Source organism: Ascaphus truei, chromosome 6, assembly GCF_040206685.1.
Source record: "Ascaphus truei isolate aAscTru1 chromosome 6, aAscTru1.hap1, whole genome shotgun sequence".
NCBI lineage: Eukaryota > Metazoa > Chordata > Amphibia > Anura > Ascaphidae > Ascaphus > Ascaphus truei.
The window spans coordinates 124,151,373-124,173,381 of record NC_134488.1 but is presented as its reverse complement, the minus strand read 5'-3'; the positions used below and the strand labels follow the sequence as shown (position 1 = coordinate 124,173,381).

General features: G+C 44.0%; 1 long non-coding RNA gene across 2 annotated transcripts in view; it reads right to left on the bottom strand.

Annotated features, from left to right (window-relative positions):
• Window positions 1-21,641, bottom strand: part of LOC142497834 (uncharacterized) — a 130,768-nt gene extending 109,127 nt beyond the window's left edge. The window contains exon 1 of one of the 2 annotated variants that reach the window (XR_012802334.1): window positions 21,499-21,641. This is a non-coding gene — a long non-coding RNA (uncharacterized LOC142497834). The remainder of the gene's footprint in view (window positions 1-21,498) is intronic. The other variant, XR_012802333.1, reaches the window with a different exon arrangement.
• Between the last annotated feature and the right edge of the window lie 368 nt (window positions 21,642-22,009).

Here is a 22,009-nt window from a genome sequence, read left to right as displayed (position 1 = left end):
AAGTCTGCAGTTCCAAAGGAGAAACTCTGCAGTCTCCAACTAGTGTTTTGAACCGAGGTACGGCGATATTGCGGCTGCTGATGAGGACTGGAGGACTGGAGTCCTGTGAGCCGGTGGAGAATACACAACGGGGGTGACGTCACGTCCGCCCAGAGGCCTCGTCATCTGAGTCATCTGCCTGGCTTCCTAGTCACGTGTGGACGCCAGCACAAGTGCTCCGGTCGCCATCTTGAGAGCCCAGCTGCATACAGCAGATCTGCCTGTACCTTTCCAGCATTTTGTGAGTAGGGTTGCAATTTTACCCCTCCGGATGCGGTTTATGCACATTTCCACATCAATAAATATGCTTTTTATTAATATTTAGGCCGTGCTAGTGTTATATGTTTGTATGTCTTGTTTGTTGTTTTTTGTCAATATCTGTGATCACCCCCCCCCCCCTGTGTTGATTTACTGCACTATTATTTCTCTTTCTCTTTTTTCACATATGCACTGCTGAGGTGAGAATCATCACCATTCATCATCCCAAGGACTGTATTTGGACTGTCACAACAGGACTGGTATTTACCCTCTTTGGCGCCGGTTAACCCCTTTGTTTCATCTGCCTAGGCAAAAAATTACCAACACAAATCAAAACAAACTTAACAATAAAAAAACAAACAGCCGGCACCTCCAATAAAATAATTCAGTGAATATATTCTGACCAAATGAAGAGTCCAGTCACGGATATCAAACAGTTCTAAGAGGGATCTTGAATGAAGTCTCACAGTGTTTTATCTGCTACAATGTCCCTGTGGGCTACAATATGTTGGCCGCATGGGGAGATCGTACCAGAGGCGCATCTATGAGCATGTGTATAATATTAGGAGAGGTCTTAGTACTCATAGTGTGTCACACCATTTCCTAGTTCACCACCAACAGAACCCTAAAGGCCATATTTGTCGAGCAATTGAAACTTATCCAGGTAATTGGAGAGGAGGAGATAGAATAAATGGGATTAGCAAACGTGAGTCATATTGGATATGAGCAAAAAACAGGATCCCCCAATGGTCTTAACATCGACTTTGACCTTGGAGCTTTTTTGGTTGAATAGACTAAATAATAATTACTATGTGTAATATACTTATGTACAATTTTGATACATTTTGCTGATTGCTGCTGACACTGGCAGTTTGAGTGGTTGGGTTTTTGTCTTAGCCGAATTTTCCAACCAAGCACACTTAAGGTATCACTGGCTTAAATTGCGATTGATTCACTTGGGCATTGCTCCTTCTGGATGGGTGTTTTTAGCTCTGATAGGTTCTATGAGGTCTCTGTTATTTGCTTGTTTGTTCATTTATTGTTTCATTATGTCAATACTGTATATGTATTTTTTTACCCATTGTATTTTCTTTAAGTGTTAGTATTTAGTACATTCATTCACCATTAAAAATAATTTTGATTGTTTTTTTTCATATCATACAATTTTTATCATGCAATTATTCAATTATTGGTTCTAATTAGCGATGAGAGTATATATGTTTGTATGCTGTATTACCCATCATGCCCCTGATGAAGTGACCTCTGTCATGAAACGCGTAGGGTGGTTTTATTTGTGCTTGAGGACTTGGACTCATCCCCCTTAGAGCTTTGATCAGCTAAGATTCTCTTCCTCTGAATGCCAGGAGCTTTATCGGCTTCCAGGACACTTTTGTGCTTTAGCGCTGTGTAGTGACATCATCAGCTCACCGCGTGACCAGCGGGTCTGTGACCGCGGGAGCGGTGCTTGTCTCAGCAGCACAGAGCTCTGGAGGACTTGTGTGGCGTCCCCCGCAGAGGTTCCCACACCTGGGGAGGAAGGAGATCTGTTCTATGGGCTTAATATTTTCAGCTTTGCTGTAAGTATAATTCTAATTTTACCCCTACTGGATGAACTTGTTCTGCCTATGTCCCAAGCCTAACAGGCAATTGTTTGTCTTTTTATATTCATTTGCACTATTTTATTAAATTGTAATAGCTATTTAGTTGTTCTTTCGATGTGTCTGAATTTTTATGGCTATATATTAGGGTTACACTATGATTTTTTCTTTTCTCTTTTTTATCTTTTATGTCTGTTTGTCTGTGCTGTGAGACTCCTTCAAGATCCCTCTCAGGACTGTTTGATATCCATGATTGGACTCTTCATTTGGTCAGAATATATTCACTGAATTATTTTATTGGAGGCGCCGGCTGTGAGTTTGAAAAGCTGGCGCTGGAAGGCGAAAAGTTTCTTATCGCCGCGCGGTTGGCGATTTGTTTTGATCGGCAAAAAAAAACAGACAATTTTTGCACTTATCGGGGTTTACTGAATAGCAGTAGGCTGTTTTCGCGATAAGCTGGCGATACGTGGTTTATCGCCGTTTACTGCATGAGGACCTATTTGTGCACTGAGCTCTTACATACCGTGTGGTGAATACCAGCACAGTGGTACTGAGCCCTGACACTACATCCTGACACTATACATGCACAGCATATAGAGGGAAACATGTGTCACATTGGAACCTTGACAGGCTGCATGGACCCTGCTCCGCATTTACACCTATAGAATGTTCTCCAATAAATCCCTTCCTATGGACCTTTAGGACCATGATACCATCTAAATAATACAAACCTGCACCAGTCATTACCTTTGCAAACAGGACACTGGTTCTTGTCCACACAAATAGGGGAGCCGTCATGAAGCAGGACAAATCCGTCATTACAGAAGCATCCTTCCTTGCATTCTTTGGTACAAACTGGGGGTTGTCGGTAATTATCACAAGTCAAAGGGCATGCGGTCCCACACTTGTTATAATACCTGTTCTGTGCGCAACCTAAGTGTTAATACAAAGGAAGTGTTAGACACACTATAAATTCACTCATTGGAAACACGATACAGAGCATTTATCTATCGGAAAGTCTTCCCATGCCCTCCAATACTAGAGGGGCCTGTAGTACAGTAAGGGCTATACTGTAGTTACTTAGCTGTGCGATTCCATTAGGGACTGTCCCCTCCAGTGCCACAAGACACCTTATTGGTCCATTCACTTGATTGGACGGTAAGGTTTCTTCCATCAATAGAAGAGGGTCTATATACTAAAGACTCCTAGCTGCAAAATAGGGCAAAGACAGTGAAAACAGAGCCATATTTATCAAGGAAAAGGAATCCCACAGAAAGTAATGAGAGTCTTTCCAGTGATAAATAATTTTATTCATATACATCTGAATACAAGGAAGTGGGTATCATTACTCTGCTGGTGACAGGGAAAGGGTTAAGGGGTATTTGATACTTCTCGGATTAAACAGAAAATAAATAATTCCTTTTAATCGAAGAATCCAGGACTAAAAGAGTCACATGGAAGACAGACTGATAAATGAACGATAAGACACACACACACACACACACACACACACACACACACACACACACACACACACACACACACACACACACACACACACACACACACACACACACACACACACACACACAAGCTGGTCCAGGCATCTGTTCTATGTCACAGATGCAAGGTCTGGACTTTAAAAAGTGTGGCTTTGGAATCCTTCAGGAGATTCACTTGCAGGTGTGTACTTGATACACATGGATTTAATTTTCTCTACTTAATGGCCTCTTGAAAGATCTAACTGTATTATGCGCTGGTAATGTATTACATTTTCTATTGTATTTCTTTTTATTTTGTTACCCGGCTGAATCTATGTACAGTACTATATGTTTTTGTAAAATACATTTCTGTAATAAGCACTGCACTCCTTTTCTAATGTTACATCTAAAATGTAATACGTAATGTCTTTAAACCTGTTAGCTATTACCTTTTGAAGACACTGGCTGTATTTTCTGACACCGTTTGCTAAATTGGGTTCTTATTTTAATGACATATTTCCTAGTCTAAGGGGGACCGAGGACTGAGGTGTAAACCCTTAAATCAATCCTGGTGGTGGCAGTGTAGTTGGGGTGTAGTGTAACTGTTTGTGTGTGTGCACATTTTTGGTGCTCTGCAGGGAGGTGAGTGAGAAAACTATGGGACACACACACACATGCACACACACACACACACACACACACACACGTGTGCACAATCGCAGGCGTATACGTAATAGTTGACATTTAATGATGATGAATGTAATGAGTAGCGATGGGCAAATTGTTTTGGTTAATTTGGATCTGCAGAGGATCGGTCGATTCCTTTGAGATGCAGATTTCAGCAGATCAATCGCAAAAAGGGCGTTTTGCTTTTTGTGCATTTTTTATTATTATTACCAATACACTCCGTGGATTCCGCAAACGTGGATGGATTTGTAGATCCAATCCACGGATTCAGCAATCCGTAGGTGGATTCTTGAGAGTTCATCAATGGATTGCTGAATCCACGGATTGTATCCAATTGCTGTTTTTGATGAATCCGCACGGATTGAAACCGCCCGAAATAAATTTGCGGATACAAAAGAGAATCCCCATATATACTGTACAACACGTGGAGAGAGACACAGGAAATAATTCTCTCCCTCTCCCTCCCCCTCTATTTCCCTCCCTTCCTCCCTTCCCCCCCCTCTCTCTCCCCCTCTATTTCCTTCCCATCCTCCCTCTCTCCCCCTCTCTCTCCCTCCCATCCTCTCTCTCTGCCCCTCTCTCTCCCCCTCCTCCTCTCCCCCTCCCCCTCTCTCTCCCCCTTCTCCTCTCCCCCCTCACCCTATAAAGCTGATTGTTTTTGTTTCTTTAGCCCTGTAAAGCTTAGAAAACACCTTGTGAAAATGCTAAAGAAAAAAACAAAAACACACAATGTTGTGACCAAAACTGGGACAGATTAAAAAATCTTTCATTTTTTTATTTAAAGGTGATAGGAGATTCTTTCTTTCACCTTTAGCAAAAGACTGGAAACCAGTATTGATTTTGAACAACAATTCTATTTCATGGCTAATTATGTTTGAGCCATTGAGGCTATCACCCTTTAGTGAATAAACCATGAAGATGTATTGCTTTGCAATGTAATACAGGCCTCATTTGAAGAGAAGGAGATAAGATGAGAAAGACTGAATGGGTCACAGGTACCACCAGTCACCTTGTCATTGTGGGTCTAGACTGAAATACTTGTGTAAATACTTGTGTTTGACCCAGTTTACATTTTCCTATTAGTAGTAATTAGTATTACCTTTGCTGACAGGACACTCCTCCTTTTTCACACAAATTGAGGATGAAAATATGAAATCGGAAGATCCAAAGTGCAAAATCTGCTGCTGTTGACTGCACCAGTTTTGTAGCAGGCAGACATTAGTAAGTTCCTCTCTTAAGTATGAGTAGATATTCTTAAAAAGTGAATGTCTTCATTTCCCTAAAATAAAGGGGGCGCTCTGGGCATGCAAGCAGGACATTAACCGTACATTGTTGTATTGATGTTACATACGTTCTCCGTTAGATTTAGCTTAGATCAGAAACAACCCAGGACACAGAGTGTTTCACATGAGGGGGTGAATTAAAGTGATTGGCACGTGCTGGGACTGGCAGGGCCACACTCTGTGATCACTAACACACTGTAAGAAGTACGGAAAACACAGCGATGAGGATGAGGTGTCCGGGTATGGATGACAACCCTCCGCCCAGATAAGACAAAACTGGAAGGAAAGCAAATCTTAGGTATGTATAAAAAATTATCTCTACAGACACTTTATATGTGACACAGCCATATGGCACAGCCAAGATAGACTGTCTTTAAATATTCTGAACACATTAACGTGACTAACAATTAAGGGAGGTTTGCCTAATCAACTCAGAGAGACATACCAAGTAGTTGTTAATTAGATATAAGATATGTTGCAATTGGAGTGAAATTAATAGAAGAATTCAACTCAGAGACCTACACTTTATGTGACACAGCCATATATATATATATTACTTTGAATGAATACTATTCCATTAAAGCTAGTAAAATATCTAGCAGTCTGCACTCAAATGAAGCTAACGACTTATAATGGGACTACGTCTATGAGACTAGCATTTTTTCTTTAGTAAATCACATAATGTTTCAATGAACGTTCTCAAGCAGGACATACAAACACAGAAGAAAATACATCAGATTAAGCTTGATACATGTTAATCGGTGGACACACAAGGTATTCTGGGATTTCTGTGTTTGTTTTGTAGATGTAGCCAGGTCCCCCTCTGTCTGTCAACCTCCCTCACCTTGCTGGCGATCGTAGGTGCCGCCGAGCCCAATGGCGGTCCTGTCGGCCGGTCGCAAGAATGGGGGCGGTCAGGATCCTGCTCCGGGGGGGTTGTCGGGGACGCGTGCGGCCGGTTGCTAGGGCCGCGACCGCGTTTCGAGGGCTCCCGGCGCTTCCGAAGCAGGGTGGCAGGGCGCCGCCATCTTCTATGTGTTTGCCTATGCGCAGTGAAGATCTTGGTGCAGTGGCCAGCAGGTAAATTTGCGCATGCGCAGGAGACGTGCGCGAACGCTGGCCAATCAGAGGAGGGCTCACAGCAGGGACTACATGTCCCATGAGCCTCAGGAGCGCACCTTATAACCCCAGGGAGGCAATAGGGCTACAGCATCTCCCTGGAGAGGAGAATTGATACTTTTCGCGGGGTTTGAGCACGTTAGTCAGCGTCAGGAGCAGCTAGGGGAAGGATGTAAGGTGCAAGAGTCAGTGACTCTCTGCACTAGGCCAGGACCCCCTAGGCCCCAGATAGCCCTGAGCCACAAGTAGCTTTGAGTGTTGTAGGGACAGGCCCCAGGTTAGGGACCCTGCCCCTTATTATCCAGAGTAAGTTAGGGACACAGCGGATGCTGCGCGTCCATCCAGAGGTTTGGGCTCTGTCCTCCGCTGCTGCGGCAGCAGCCATCCGGGTGGGATCGCCCCGGACGGAAGTTCCTGTATTCAGTAGTCTTCGGATCCTTTTTTGAATGCCCCTTGGCAGGCCTGGGCACTGGAGTGCTCGGCAGGTAACCATCACCAAGTGCACCAACTATACCATATTCATACAGGAAGAAAAAAGTTATATCTATGGCGCTTGGCCCAAAATGGATAAATGTATAAAGAAATATTATACAACCAGATGGAAGGTGGTATTCACTTGGACTCACCTCATTAACTCAATATTAAGACCGAGCAGCATAAGCGTTTGGAGCTCATATATCCAAAAGGACTCCTTTTTGCCCAGGAGGATTTATCCACTGCCTTCTACTCTTTAGTGTCTGGTAAGCGGACAGTCTTACCATTGTTGGAGCGCATGTGTGACCCTTTCTTTTTAGTGATATATTTTTATTTGTTCATTTAGTTTTTGTATTAAATGCTTTTTATTTAAATCAGTCATTTGTTTTGTCTCAGCAATCGTTTGTCCATTATTTGTTAGTAGTGTTGCATGTTTGTTAGTTACTGTATTATAATATGTTTGTTTTTATATCTTTTACATGATTGATCGTCTTCATGAGGAGAGTCCAAGTGGATACCGCCTTCCATCTGGTTGTATAATATTTCTTTATACAGTTATCCATTTTGGGCCAAGCACCATAGATACTGCTGCGGCCAAGCTGAGTCTAACACTCACCCGGCTTGTCCCACGGCTGTTTTTGTGCTGGCGCCGAACTTGGCCGCACCCAGCCGGATCTGCTCCGGTCGTTCCTCTCCCCTCGCTCTCTCTTCTCTGTCTTCTCCGGGTCCCCCGGGTCCCCCTCTGCCTTCCTACATCCCCCCGTTACTCTGCTCCACCTTCGGGGAGCCCTGGGCACGCGCGCCACGCGCGGATGCACCCTGTACCGCGTGACTGCGAATCAGTGACGCGCGGCACGCTGCATGAAATAAAAAACAAGCCGTGTCTTCCCGCGCATTGCGGTGGCGGCCAAATGAGACTCAGCTCGGCCGCCAGTATAACTTTTTTCTTCCTTCTGTATCTGACCTAGGGTGTCAGTTTTATATCCCAGGCTGCTGGCCATGTTTTAGTAGTTATCCATTAGCGCTGCCTTTTCTTTGTTGTTACATATTCATACAGGACATAGTGGCTGCGCAGTAACACATACATATCTCCCTTGGGAGGTGGGAACATTGCGTGTGGGTACTGGACACGGGGTGGGATCACTCGGTGGAGGTGGGAGCGTCCTGCGAGACGCATTAGTTAGTGTCTCCTCTAGGGAGGGACACTTGTTGATCATTTGCACAAGTACATTTGCACTAGTAAAGTCATTGGTTGTTTTACATGCTGTGTGTGAAATATATACATATTGTCCTGCGACGAACCTCTCCCCATCTGGTGGGAGCCATCGCAGGTGGAGGCGCTGCACCGACTACCAGGTTACTCCTATTATTTATATACGTGCCCCAGGCTCCCCATGGTGGAGGTTTAGGCCTCCTGTGAGCCTAACAGGTAAAGCACCACACCTGGAACATTAGGTTCCCCGCGCACAGACTATATGCGATTGGGTGGGGGAATACCCGCTACATAGGATTTATATGTCGGATTGATATGCTGTTTTGTAGGATTTGTCGTGTATATTTATTTATATTGCAAAATCCATGTACTTTGCTGTTCTGGCCCAGGCACACTGTAGAACATGAGTTGGATCAGGCAGTCAAACTCATCCTGTTAAATGCACACAGAGTCCTTCTATTTTCTGTAACTTTATTGGAGTTGGTAAACGGAAAGCATAAAATAGCTTGAAGGTAACATTTGTGAGAGAAAGGTAAAAAAGCAATGCCTTGTTCTGGGAAACAGTGAGAGGGGTGGTTACTCACAGGGCTGCTGGTTCTAAAGGGAAACATGCTTGCCTGTACAAGCAGGAAATAATGCAAGGACTGCTCAGCTAGCAAGGAGAGGAGGAGCAGCCCAACTCGCAGAGGGGAATTGCCAACACAACAGGCTCAGAAGCCAAGGAGGACCGTTAGGGCTCGTTCAGGGAGCCAGCTGAGGACTCGGAGGGGGGGCGTGCGGGAGGCAGTACTGGGAGTTTGCTGGGCGACATGTGATTATCCCCCAGCAAACTTTTCAGCGTTGGGGAGGGGGCGGGGCTACAGACGCAGGGTAAAGTATCCAAGCTGCAGTCATGAAATCATTCTGAAGAATGATTTCATTGGCTGCCTTGGTCCCTGTGACACTGCTTCAGCTCCAAGAAACGAAATTTTCGTTTACTGAAGCTGTCGTCAGCGGCAACTCCTGGCTTCGGAGGCAGGCCAGTAGCTACCCTGACAACAAGTATTCAAATTGAATACTTTGTTGCTCACGGCAGCACGCACGTCAGCACGCCCTGCCCCCGAAGCCAGCACCCTGAACGAGGCCTTACATTTGTAACAACATAGTGAAGAGTAGTGACAGCAGTCACATGACAGGGAGAAAATAGAAACAAGGGCCAGAACACTAGCGCATTATGGCAGTAACACATGTAACATAATAGGAATAAGCGCTTCATACATAGCCACTGCTGATGACTCCTGCTGCCTACCTCAGTGCAGCCCACCTTCACTCTGCTCCCCCCTAGGCAATCCTAACCTAGACACAGGGACTACCTGAGTGCAACTACCTCCTTGAGCTTGTCTCCCCCTTACCAGGGATGAGTTCAGGGGCATCTCTTCAAAGGCAACCGCCTTAGCTCTTGGCTGGCACGTATCCCTGGGGTGGCACACGCTTGCCACTGCCCATGATACCTCCAACCCATAGCCAGGCTGCAACAGGGGGTTGCTGATCTGAGAGACCCCCTGAGGCTCTGCCAGGGTAATTGGGAACTCTAGCTGCCATACCTGCTGCTTTTCCTCCCTGGCTACCACTAGCCCATCTTCTGCTACTGAGACCTCGTGCTGGCTACCTACCTGCAGCCTTCCCTCACTCCGCTTCTCCCTGGCTATTCCTAACCTGGATACTAAGGACACCTGAGTGAGGCCATCTGCCTGACACTGCCTCCCCATTACCAGAGAGGAGCCATGGGGCACCGGTGCAGAAGCACCTGCCTTGGCTCCTGGCTGGCAGGTATCCTAGGGGGTGGTCTAACTTTGTCACTGCCCCTGATGCCTCCAGCCCATAGCCAGGCGACAACAGTAGGGCTCTAAACCGAGAGACCCCGATGCTCTGCCAGGGTAATGGGGAAATCTAGCTGGCTCACTGGCTGCCTTTCCTCTCCGGTTCCCACTGGCCCACCTAACCCTTTCCCAGGCAATCCTACCCTAGAGCTGGGTTCTAACGGGGCTAGCACCTCTCCATGAAGCTGTGCCCCCATTACCGGAGACGAGCTCAGGGTTGCTGTTGTGGATGCACCCGCCTTAGCTCCTGGCTGGTAGGTAACCCTGGGGTGGTCTAACTTTGCCACAACCCCTGATACCTCCAGCCCATAGCAAGGCTGCAACAGTGGGGCTCTTAACTGAGGGCCCCCTACCTGCCCTACCAGCTGCCCTTCCTTCCCCTCCCCTGGTAGCCCTATCACCTGCCACCCACCGGTCACTCCTACAGGGGAATAACAGGGTACAGTTATAGGCAACAATAAGTCAGGTCAGTCTGCGACTTGGTCTGGCTTACCTCGCTGGTCCCCGCAGCTTTCGTAGGTCCCGATTGCAGGGGGACTGGAGTGGCCGCTGCCGGCGCTATCTTGGCCGGTGAGCTATGGGCAACTGCAGCAACAGCTCCTGGGTTCGGCACAGGGAAAATAGTGCAGGACATGGGTCCCAGGTCCTTGACGAGAAACTCGGCTCCTTTCAAACCCGAAAAAATAACCCCCTACTGCACACCCTGTCCCTCCCCCAACTCAGAAAGGGCTCCAGCACTTTGCCGGAATCGCGGCTCTTCCGCTGCCGCTGCCGCCGCCGCTACGTGCGAGCTCCGGGTGTCTGCCGCAACAGCACCCGGCTTCGGCACAGGGTCGCCGATCTAGATTGTGGGGCTCCAGTCGTGGCTGAAGAGCGTTGACTCCTCAAAACCCAGCACAACACCCACCTGCTGCACCCCTGACCCTCCCCCCAAACCAAATCGGCTCCAGCATCTTGCCGGAATCGCAGCGTCTCCTCTGCCGCCTGCATTCCGCATCCTGGGAGCACTTCCACTGTCCGGACCATATCAGGTCGGGCCAGGGGGACAACAGCACATTGCGGTAGCCAGCCGATCGCTTGCCGAGCACCGCTGCTGATGGCCGGAAAAGATCTGCTCCAGCCACTGCTCGCTGTTCTTCACCAGGATCGGATGGATGGCCGCCGCTCTCCGCCGCTGTTGCCGATTCTGCCTGGCCAGAATCTCCAGGGAACGTCCTGCGAAGGGTTGTCGCCCCGGCTAGGTGGGAGCCATCGGAGGATGCCACTAAATGGGTCAACTTGTCCGCAGCTCGGGAGCGCTGGTCCTGAGGGGCTCCTTCACCCGACCGCGCACGGTCCGGGCATCGGGCTTTGATGTGTCCCGCTTTGTTGCAGTGATAACACAGCCGCTTCTTCCGGAACTTCTCCACCGCCGGTGGATTACCACCCGCAAGAGGCTGCTGAATCAGAGGCAGAGTTGTCTGAGCGCTAGGCTCGTTCCGGAACTTCTCCGCCACCGGCGGACTCCTTTCTGCAAGAGGCTGCTGAGTCTAGAGCGGAGTTGCTTGAGCACCGAGCTCATTCCGGAGCTTCTCCGCCACCGGTGGACCCCCTCGCGCAAGAGGCTGCTGAGTCCAGAGCGGAGTTGCTCGAGCGTCGGGCTCATGGAGGGGGTAAGCGGGTCCATTCAGTGCCAAAGCCAGGAACTGTGTCCACTCCTCCGGGGTGCTCCGATCGCTCCACCGAGTAATCACTGCTAGCATTTCAGGGGTAAATGGACTGGTCGCCACAACAGCTAATGCCCCTCCGGCGGCAATCCTCTCGTGGATTCGGAGATCACCCGCTCCCTCCGCAAGACTCTGCCGTCCCGGAGATGGGTCCATTCCCTGCTCTCAGGACAGTTTGGTGGTTACAGCGGCTCCAGTTGTGGATCGTAGCTCAGCCGGCCGGGTTTCATGTTCTCCGATCGCTGCCTCTTTCTCAGCTCTACCGGCTGCAGGTTCCCGCTCAGACTTGAGACATTCCTCCAGTCTCGGTGCCCGCGTCCAGTCACACGGATGGCTGGCACTTGCGTTCCGGGGGCAATGCTTCTCACAAGTACACTAGCGACACACTTTATTCGAGCTCGGATAGTCCCACGAATTCGGGTATACTCGGGTGTATTGAGGTTTGTGACTGTTTTCTGCCCGAGTGCATTGCGTTATTTTCCAGGCAGAGATTGAAGCATTTTATTCCCGCTGACTGCAATACTGCACAGTATATATATATATATATACTGCATTACAATTCATGAATTTATGCTATCTGGTAGACACGCGAAGCATTGCAGCCTATTAAATCCTAATCATTATCATTTAACAGATCAGCCGCTCGTCAGCCAGGCATGAACCATGGCTGGGAAGGCAAACGCAACGGGGCTTGTCTGAGGTGAGGAGCGGCGCATTCCAGGTATCTGCCAGGTACATACTGGGTATTTGCTCGAATAAAGTGTGTCGCAGCAGTAGGGGAACAATGAGGTGGTGCCATGTCTTGAGTTATATGTTGTACACTGTGTGTTCAATATCATTAGCCTTAGGAACTCGCAATTCACCCAAGTTCCAACTGTATTACAGAGTCCCGCAGTAAACTGTAATACAGGTTAAATTCAATCCCGCCGATGCCACCAGTAAATATAGCCTGTCACACTAACTTGTGATAGGATATAATATACACCAAAAATCTAGGTTGAATTGAACAGGACTTAGATATAATAAAGATAGTTTATTCCTTAAAGAAGGAGAACACACAAGATGATACAAATAACAGACAAGAAATAGCACTTACTTAGGGGTTGGACAATGAAGCAATCAGGTACAGGATTGGCAATTCATTCAGCAATACTGGGCAAGCTACCCTGCTACCTGAACAAGCTCCTCACCCCTACCACACGCAGCACCATTCACCTGAGATCAGACTCCAAAAGACTATTCATGGTCCCAAGACTCAACAAAGTATCCGGACGTTCCTCCTTCTCCTTCCGTGCACCCCAAAACTGGAACAACCTACCAGAGACTCTCATATCCACCACCAGCTTAAGTTCTTTCAAATCTAAGGCTGTCTCACACTTTAATCTGGTCTGTAATTGTTTCATACGCTCATAATATATATTTTCTTTAACTGTGCACGCAATGTCTTGTATATAATGTATACGTTGTTCATTTATGTAACTGTACTTGTAACCATGTATTATTTGTTTTACTCTGTGCCCAGGACATACTTGAAAACGAGAGGTAACTCTCAATGTATTACTTCCTGATAAAATATTTTATAAATAGATAAAATAAATAAACAAATGAAGACATCACAAAAGACACTGGGTATAGGGCTTACACTCATTTATATGGATTTTCAGCCCCATACCCTAACCTTGGGTGCCTGAAAGTCTACCAGACTTGTATCTAGTCAGGAAAACCTTTTGTCTGTAAGTGTGCATTATGGCACTTACAGACCACTCAGGCTCTGCGTTTCTCCTCCCTATTGAAGACAATCAGAGTGGTCAAGTCTTTGATCAGGGGGGCTGTTGTTGACAAAGAGTCGCCCTCCTGAACATTAACATAAAGCAGAGCCTGTAACTTTCCCGGGCTTTTATACCAACCTTGCAAAACAGTATATTCTTTAATATCTACACATATTACAATAATATGTTCTGTGGGTCTGAGCGGGTTGAAATTTGCCAGGTCCTCTTGCTGGAGGACCCTTGCCATAGTGGCCAAATATCAGCCTTCCATGACCCCCAGAACCGGAGATACAAAAAACAAGTTGAAATCCCCTATTTACTTTAATGCAGGATTCTCCGCTATAAGCTAAAAGAAATCACTGCGTTTCACTCTTCCATTGAAATCAATGGGCTCCGCCACTATAGGCTTTCAATGGAGCAACTCCGCCATTAAAGTCAATGGGAAAACCTTATTTTTCACATTTACCCACACTCCAACTGGTTGATCAGAGAGGGCTGGAAATTGCCTTGCAGTCATGCCGAAGCAGTGACTACATGCTACCAAAATCCCAGCCCTCTGGTACTCACAGAACTGGGGATATGGGTTTTACCTTTACACACTTTCGGACTTAGCCGTTTCAAAGCCATGCAGCTTTCCTCCTTTAGAATCAATATGGCAGGCGCCTCCATAGGAAATGCATGGGCCAGCGCCGCAATAGGATTCAATGGGACCTCCGCTATCATTAAATGAAATGACGCGACCCTCGTGGCGAGCCCGACCCTTTACATGGGTCCTTAATTCTCGGACCCGGTGGTGGTCGAGTGTGGGGTTTACTAGGGTCTAGGGGCAAAAATAATTTTATTCCTGGGTGCCCTAGAAACTAAGTTTCCCACGCCAATTGTATTTGAACTTGAACTAGTGTGATCAAAAGCTATTTTTTAGATATTGTATTCGCTTGTGCGGTCTGCAGGTTTGGATGGCTGCCAACTTGTTCCTGGAGGTCGGCGTCGAGGAATCCCCATTGAAATTAATGAATCCATTAACTTACAATGGGGAACCGCCGCTCCTCCTCTCTGTGCCACCTGCACGTCTTCTCTGAGAATGGGCCCAAATCGCCGGAATCTCCATAGGGGTTACATGGGCTGTAATGGCGACCTATGGAGAGACTGCAAAATGGAGCCTGCAAAGGCGGGAAAAGGGACAAAGGGCCATAAACACAAAATTAACATAAATCCTTTCCCTCCTGCATAGGTCCCAGTGTAAATGTTGGTGCAGACACTGGAATGGGAAAAATACATATTCACAGGGGGATACACAATTGGTGCTGAAGCAGGGGCATAACTACAGTACTGGACATCATTCCAGTTAACCTCTCGTCTCCCAGGTGAGAGCAGGGGGTGGCCAAATGGGGTGTAACCCCTTTAATACCGGGCCAAACCCCCTCTCCCATGACACACATGAATTCTAGTATTTGCAGCATTGGTATTGTGTAAATACACTTATTCACTATACAGTATATGCTTACTTGGTTGTCCACTCACCGGCAGGAATGGCAGACCTGCAAAACAGGAGAAATGTTTGCAATTAATGTTGTAAATCTTTGTGCATTTGTGTCTGCATCCTACACTTATTATTAGATTTATAAATATTAATATCAACCATTTCAATACTGTTTGACAGAAGCACTGAAGTGTTTAGTAGCTATTGTTCTGCATAATGTATATCTGTAAGAGTGGACACGGTGCATTAGTATTTACCTATCAGGTGAAAACCTGCTCTACAGTTTAAAACCAAAGGCAAAGAACATTGTCACAGGTTCTTACCTGACTGATAAAGCTAGGCCAATCACTGGGTCTTTTCTGTTATACGTAGGAGGAGTGTTGAAAATAAATCTCTTAGTATTGGCAGTCAGCATGGAGTAAATGGCAGTTACATGCAGTGAAGTCCCAGTGCAGTGACACAAATAGTATTAAGCTACAACATATATACGTTTCAAATTACATTGTATCAATCTGCAGGAATAGCTGTAATGTTTTTTATATTTAATCGCCGTTCAGTTGAATTTCAAATCAGAACGTGATCTGTTATTTATATTATCTGTTATTTATTTGATTACCACATGTATTACTACTGTGAAGTGCTATGTACATTAATGGCGCTGTATAAATAAAGACATACAATACAATACAATACATCACACTTTGTTCATATCACAAAGCAATATGGAGGTTAGTCATAGGGAGTAAAAACAACCAATTATTTCATATAACAATACCATGTATTAGTTTCTGAATCTCGCACTATTTTACCTAAACTCTTATGTGGGCCAATTAAACCGCCAGGTGTTAGCTAATAGGAGTGTTAGGATCCATGTCTGCTGCCTGCCTCACAGCATCAAATGTGCAAACATGGAAATGTTACATTTTATACAGAACCAAAACTAGAGATTACATTGGGATCCATACAGTATGTAATCACATTGTAGTACTGCAGCAATCTGTCTGAGGCACTGATTTAATCACTGCTGGAGATTATCACGTTGGCTATATATACTTTGGATGCATTTCTTATCTTTTACTGTAGGCTTCCATTTTGCTTTATCCCTCTGACAATTTGCTAAATTATGGTTTGTAAAAAATAAGTGTGTTATAGATATTTTTCCTCATAGGGTTTTTTTCATATTTTAAGTGGGAAGCAGGGGGTCTCCAGAGCGGAACTGTGTTAATTTTAGCTCTGGAGACCAGCTGATTTCTGAGATACTAACCAAGTTCAACTAGTCCTGTTTACATACAAGTCTATATTTCAGATGTTTATTGGATATTATAGGCTAAAACAGTAAACTTTAGGGCATTATTGAAAACCCTGCTCTCTGATTGGTTAAAATTCCGGGCATTATCCACAGTAATGCCCTGAATTTCAGCAGCTTGCAAAATGCAGTTTTCAACCTGTTTATTTCCAGCCAATCAGCTTTCAGAACAGCTGAGACAGGGCAGGGGATTGGTTTGAATGATGTAAAAGCTCTGAGACATGGCAGGGGATTGGTCAAAAAGTATCAGCCACGGTTTGACTCCTCCCGCTCCGAGCTGACTGAGATTTTATGAGCAGATTCAGTTGAATAGGGGGGGGGGGGGGTAAGAGACTGCAAAGAAGTAAGTGTGTTGTGTATAGAGGTGCAGTGTTGTGTGTGTGTGTGTGGGGGGGGGGGGGAGTTGTAGAGGTGCAGAGGTGCTGTGTTGTGTGTAGAGCTGGGGGGGAGAGTGCAAAGTTTAGTAAGTGGCTGCATTTTTTATTATGGCTGCAGTGTGTGTGTTGTGCTGTTGTATGTGTAGCAGCAGTTTGTGTGAGTGTAGTGCTGGTGTGTGTGTGTGTGTGTGTGTGTGTGTGTGTGTGTGTGTGTGTGTGTGTGTGTGTGTGTGTGTGTGTGTGTGTGTGTGTGTGTGTGTGTGTGTGTGTGTGTGTGTGTGTGTGTGTGTGTGCTGCTGTGTGTGTGTGTGTACACAGAGGGGGCGGAAGTGTGTGGCTATAGATATCTGCAGTGTAAGAGTATATAGAGGTGGTTTCATGTATTTACCATTTTATTTTAATAATAAAATCTATTTAACTGTACAAAAGTGTCTATTATTTATTAAATAAGCGTACATTTAGCCTCGGGCCTTCAACTCTTCCAGCCAGGGCATTATTGGCCAGTAATGCCCTGTTCTGAGGGGATTATTACTTAATTGTCTTACCTATATACTGTATAAGGATTTCTTATTTAATATATGTATCTATTTTTAGATTTAATTGTATTTATTATTTTTTTGCAGAATATCATCATTAGTTATTATATAGGTTTGATGTCATATGGTATTCTTTTATATACATTTTTATTGTTATCACTTTAATATATTATGAATTAATCATTTATGCATATACATTAATAATTCTTAGTTTTTTGTATTAGTTAAGTTTGTTGCTTTTTTAAGTACACATTACTCCATTTACTGGTTACTTTCTAGTTTTTTTCTGGTTATTTTGCATTTCTCATTGGATGAAGATAGTTATATTATACATAGTTTGTTTTTAATCTTTCATTGTTATATGTTATGTTTGTGTTTTGCACTTGTTTGTATTATTTCTTGGTCTCTATGTGATCTTGCTCTTTTAGGATACTCAATGATTTTTCCGTTATAAAATCTGATTAGACTATTTATCTAATACTGTAAGTGTGTATACTTGACACACCTACAGTCATTGCAACTATCAGATATCTGGAGTACTTAGCGATCACCTGGAGACTCAACCAGTACTCTTTAACAAAGTTCAATACAAGGAACGAAACGCATCAGAGATGGTTCTGTCATGTATGTCTGCACATAAAACTGTCCGTTTTTTATCATTTGCGCTTTTGTTCTCTAATTACTACTGAGGAGTAGTAATTCAGTATTAATCCCGGTCATAAAGGTTTCTGTGGGTATAGTAATTGCTGTGGGCCAGCAAATGGAAGGAAAAGATGAGAGAACCTCTTTACCTCCAGAGAGGTAAGTGAATAAAAGACTACAGTATCAGCATTATATATATATATATATATATATATATATATATATATATATATATATATATATGATACGAACCAATCCAAAGACCAGTAAAGAGACAGCAGACCGCACGGGGTTAATCCAAAAATCTATATTCACAACATGAAATACACGTAAGCCAACGTTTCGGTCCCACAGAGAGACCTTCCTCAGGGCCGTGCAACCCACAAGTGCAAGTGACCAAACATATATACCCTCACCCATAGTGCAATGCAAACAAAGGGAACCAATCACCAACATGCAATCAGACAAAATATGCAACATAGCTGTGCTCCGTGCCCCCTCCCAGCTATGTTGCATATTTTGTCTGATTGCATGTTGGTGATTGGTTCCCTTTGTTTGCATTGCACTATGGGTGAGGGTATATATGTTTGGTCACTTGCACTTGTGGGTTGCACGGCCCTGAGGAAGGTCTCTCTGTGGGACCGAAACGTTGGCTTACGTGTATTTCATGTTGTGAATATAGATTTTTGGATTAACCCCGTGCGGTCTGCTGTCTCTTTACTGGTCTTTGGATTGGTTCGTATCATACTTATTCTCTATGGGACTAGCATCTGCTATTACAACCTTTTCTACTACAGTGTGCTGACTGACCTTCATGTGTATATATATATATATATATATATATATATATATATATATATATATATATATATATATAAACAAACATCACAACTTGCACTCAATGTACTGGTTCATATAGACAGGTGCTAGTCGCAAATAATTGAAATACAACATTACCATTCTCTCGTCCGGTAAAGAAAGACTGCACTCGGTTCAGTAATCATGAAAATCTGTATTGGGCATCTGAATAGAAAAGATAAATCACCCAATCCGACGTTTCAGTCCTGAAATAGGACCTTTCTCAAGGGGGTGCGAAGTGATAAAATACAATGACATGGTAAGATAAATAATAAGTTACTCACCCAATGTCAGCACCAGGAGGGTTAATCTAAATTCCATGTTTAATTATACGTCCCAGATTGATCAGTTTACTAGAATGAGATAAAGGTATAATATAAATTTGGAGTAGAGTTTCAGATACAGAGAGGAAACTGATTTGTGGGTAATTGTTACTGATAATGTCTAGCCTTATTCAGGAATATAAATATAGATGTATTTATGACATATCCATCTATATGAGCATTGCTGGCTTATAAGAATTAACTAGCAAATATATGTTTCTAGTCTTATCCAGACATAAGAATGTAGATGCATTCATAAGTTATCCATCTATAGAAGTATAAAGAAACAACAAAGGGATAAGGAGTGATCACAGAACCATACTAATTGAATGAAGTAGTCATATACATAAATGCGGTAATCAAGTAATGGGTGCAAACTGTGAACTGAAAAGTGAATCAGAAAAGGTGAAGGGAAACACAAAATGGATGTGCCCCCTAAAAGAATTCACTTAAATGCACACAATAACAGTGTAAAAATTAGCTTTTAATAAATTTACTTAAAACATATATTACCAAAGTAATGTGTAATGTGAATTAAAAATATATTAAATCAACGCTATCAGGCAACCTTGTCGTCAGTTATAAGTTCATACTATCCCAGTTAACCACTTAATAATGGTGGGATATGGAGGACACAGATTGCTAGGAGTCAGGGTGTTAACCCCTCTGGAGCAAAGGTGAGACCCAATAATGGAAGTGTATAGATGTACACAAGTGAGTGGCCAATGAGTTAAATGTCCAGCTACCTTGCTAGATCAGCCAGCACTGCGCACTATAATGGAGACTTTAGTGTGTTAAAATAAGAGTGCTAGAGTGATAAAGCTGGCAAATGCAGTGATAATGGTAGTACATACACTGCAGCATAGACCTGCCAGACACGGCAGTGCTGTGCAAGGAAAGCAGGCACACTCACTATAAAATTAAAGGATTAAATAAATAACTAACTAATGGGATCAACACAGTTAGAGCCAGGAGACTGCTGACACTACATTAAAACAGCTCCAAGTAGGAGACTGACAACATTGCGCGTCCAACGCGCGTTTCCCTCCAGCAAAGGAGCTTCCTCAGGGACAAATTTAACCCATTGGCCACTCACTTGTGTACATCTATACACTTCCATTATTGGGTCTCACCGTTGCTCCAGAGGGGTTAACACCCTGACTCCTAGCAATCTGTGTCCTCCATATCCCACCATTATTAAGTGGTTAACTGGGATAGTATGAACTTATAACTGACGACAAGGTTGCCTGATAGCGTTGATTTAATATATTTTTAATTCACATTACACATTACTTTGGTAATATATGTTTTAAGTAAATTTATTAAAAGCTAATTTTTACACTGTTATGGTGTGCATTTAAGTGAATTCTTTTAGGGGGCACATCCATTTTGTGTTTCCCTTCACCTTTTCTGATCTATAGAAGTATCTCTGGCTTATAAGCTTTAAACTAATAATACGGGCAAAACTATTACTTAAGGAAATAGATGTGTAGATATTTGTTCCAATAGGATACACATCCACACATGCACCCCCTGGGTTTTGAGAGTTATTGACACGATAGAGATGGCATCAATAACATGAACAAAAATGTATTAGAACAGCAACAAAATATAACAATTACACTTTTGAACTAATTATACGACCACTGTATATATATATACAGATTTACATGTGCACAAGAATTATATATATATTATATAGAACAAAATGGAATCTGCAGCAACCACATGTAGAAAAAGTTTTAATAAAAAAACAGGACAGTCATGCAGTCAACAAAACAGAGCATGTTTTGGAGACTGTATGACTGTCCTATTTTTTGGTTAAACCTTTTTCTACATGGGAATGCTGCAGATTCCCTGTTGTTCTACTTATTTATGACTGATTTGTGTTCCTTGTCCAGCTGCGAGTACCTGGACTTACAGATAAGTATATTATATGTTCATATGCTTGTGTGCACCCAGCGTGTTGTGTGTTTTTTTGTCTTCTCTCTCTCTCTGTCTCTCTCTCTCTATGTCTCTCTCTCTGCCTCTCTCTCTGCCTACCTCTCTGTCTCTCTCTCTGTCTCTCTCGCTGTCTCTCTCTCTCTGCCTCTCTCTCTGCCTCTCTCTCTGCCTCTCTCTCTGCCTCTCTCTCTGCCTCTCTCTCTGTCTCTCTCTCTGCCTCTCTCTCTGTCTCTCTCTCTGTCTCTGTCCCTGTCTCTGTCTCTGTCTCTCTCTCTCTCTCTTTCTCTCTCACTCTCGCTCTCATTACAAATAGTGTCAACCACTAAGGAATAAACATATACTGTAATTACTATAAATATAGAGGTTCCTTTTCTTGTAATAGGTTACTGTCACCAGTGGGCACATTATCAAGTAATTAGCTCACACAATACACATGCAGCTTTAATAATTACCTGATTCGCTACAATTACCAGTGTATATATCAGGTAATATTGCCTTGTTCCCATTGCAGACTGGCATACATTGCATCCAACGTACGGTACATACCTGTATAGAAGATACACCTGGATAATTCCTTCTTTCCGTGAGAGACTTCTACTCTGATCTGCAGTATTTATACAATGTGGATCTATGGGCGTTGTTCAGGGTAAAGGAACGACATGAGGAAACACCTGTGACAAATGTCTATTTCACAACTTCCCCTGGCTGTTACCCTGTACAGGGCAGTCCAAAAAACCTTAATTTTATCATGAACTGAATGAAGAAAAAATATAACACACTATAATTAATTCCCTTCAGAGGAACATAATGATCAGTGATTAAATGAAATTTTTTATGTAAGTGTATATACAGTATGTGAGCACAAATACATTTGTATCCCTCCGATTCTAGCATGTGTTTACATAGTGTAGGATTTTCTAGGCTTCACCTTGGGTTCTATTCCAGTTGGGTCTGATGCCATTTCAGTCATTAGGTTGATGCCTTAGGCTTATCAACTCTATATAGTTGCTATGTACTATGTAACTATGTATGGAAATCATTTTAGGAAGTGTGGTAT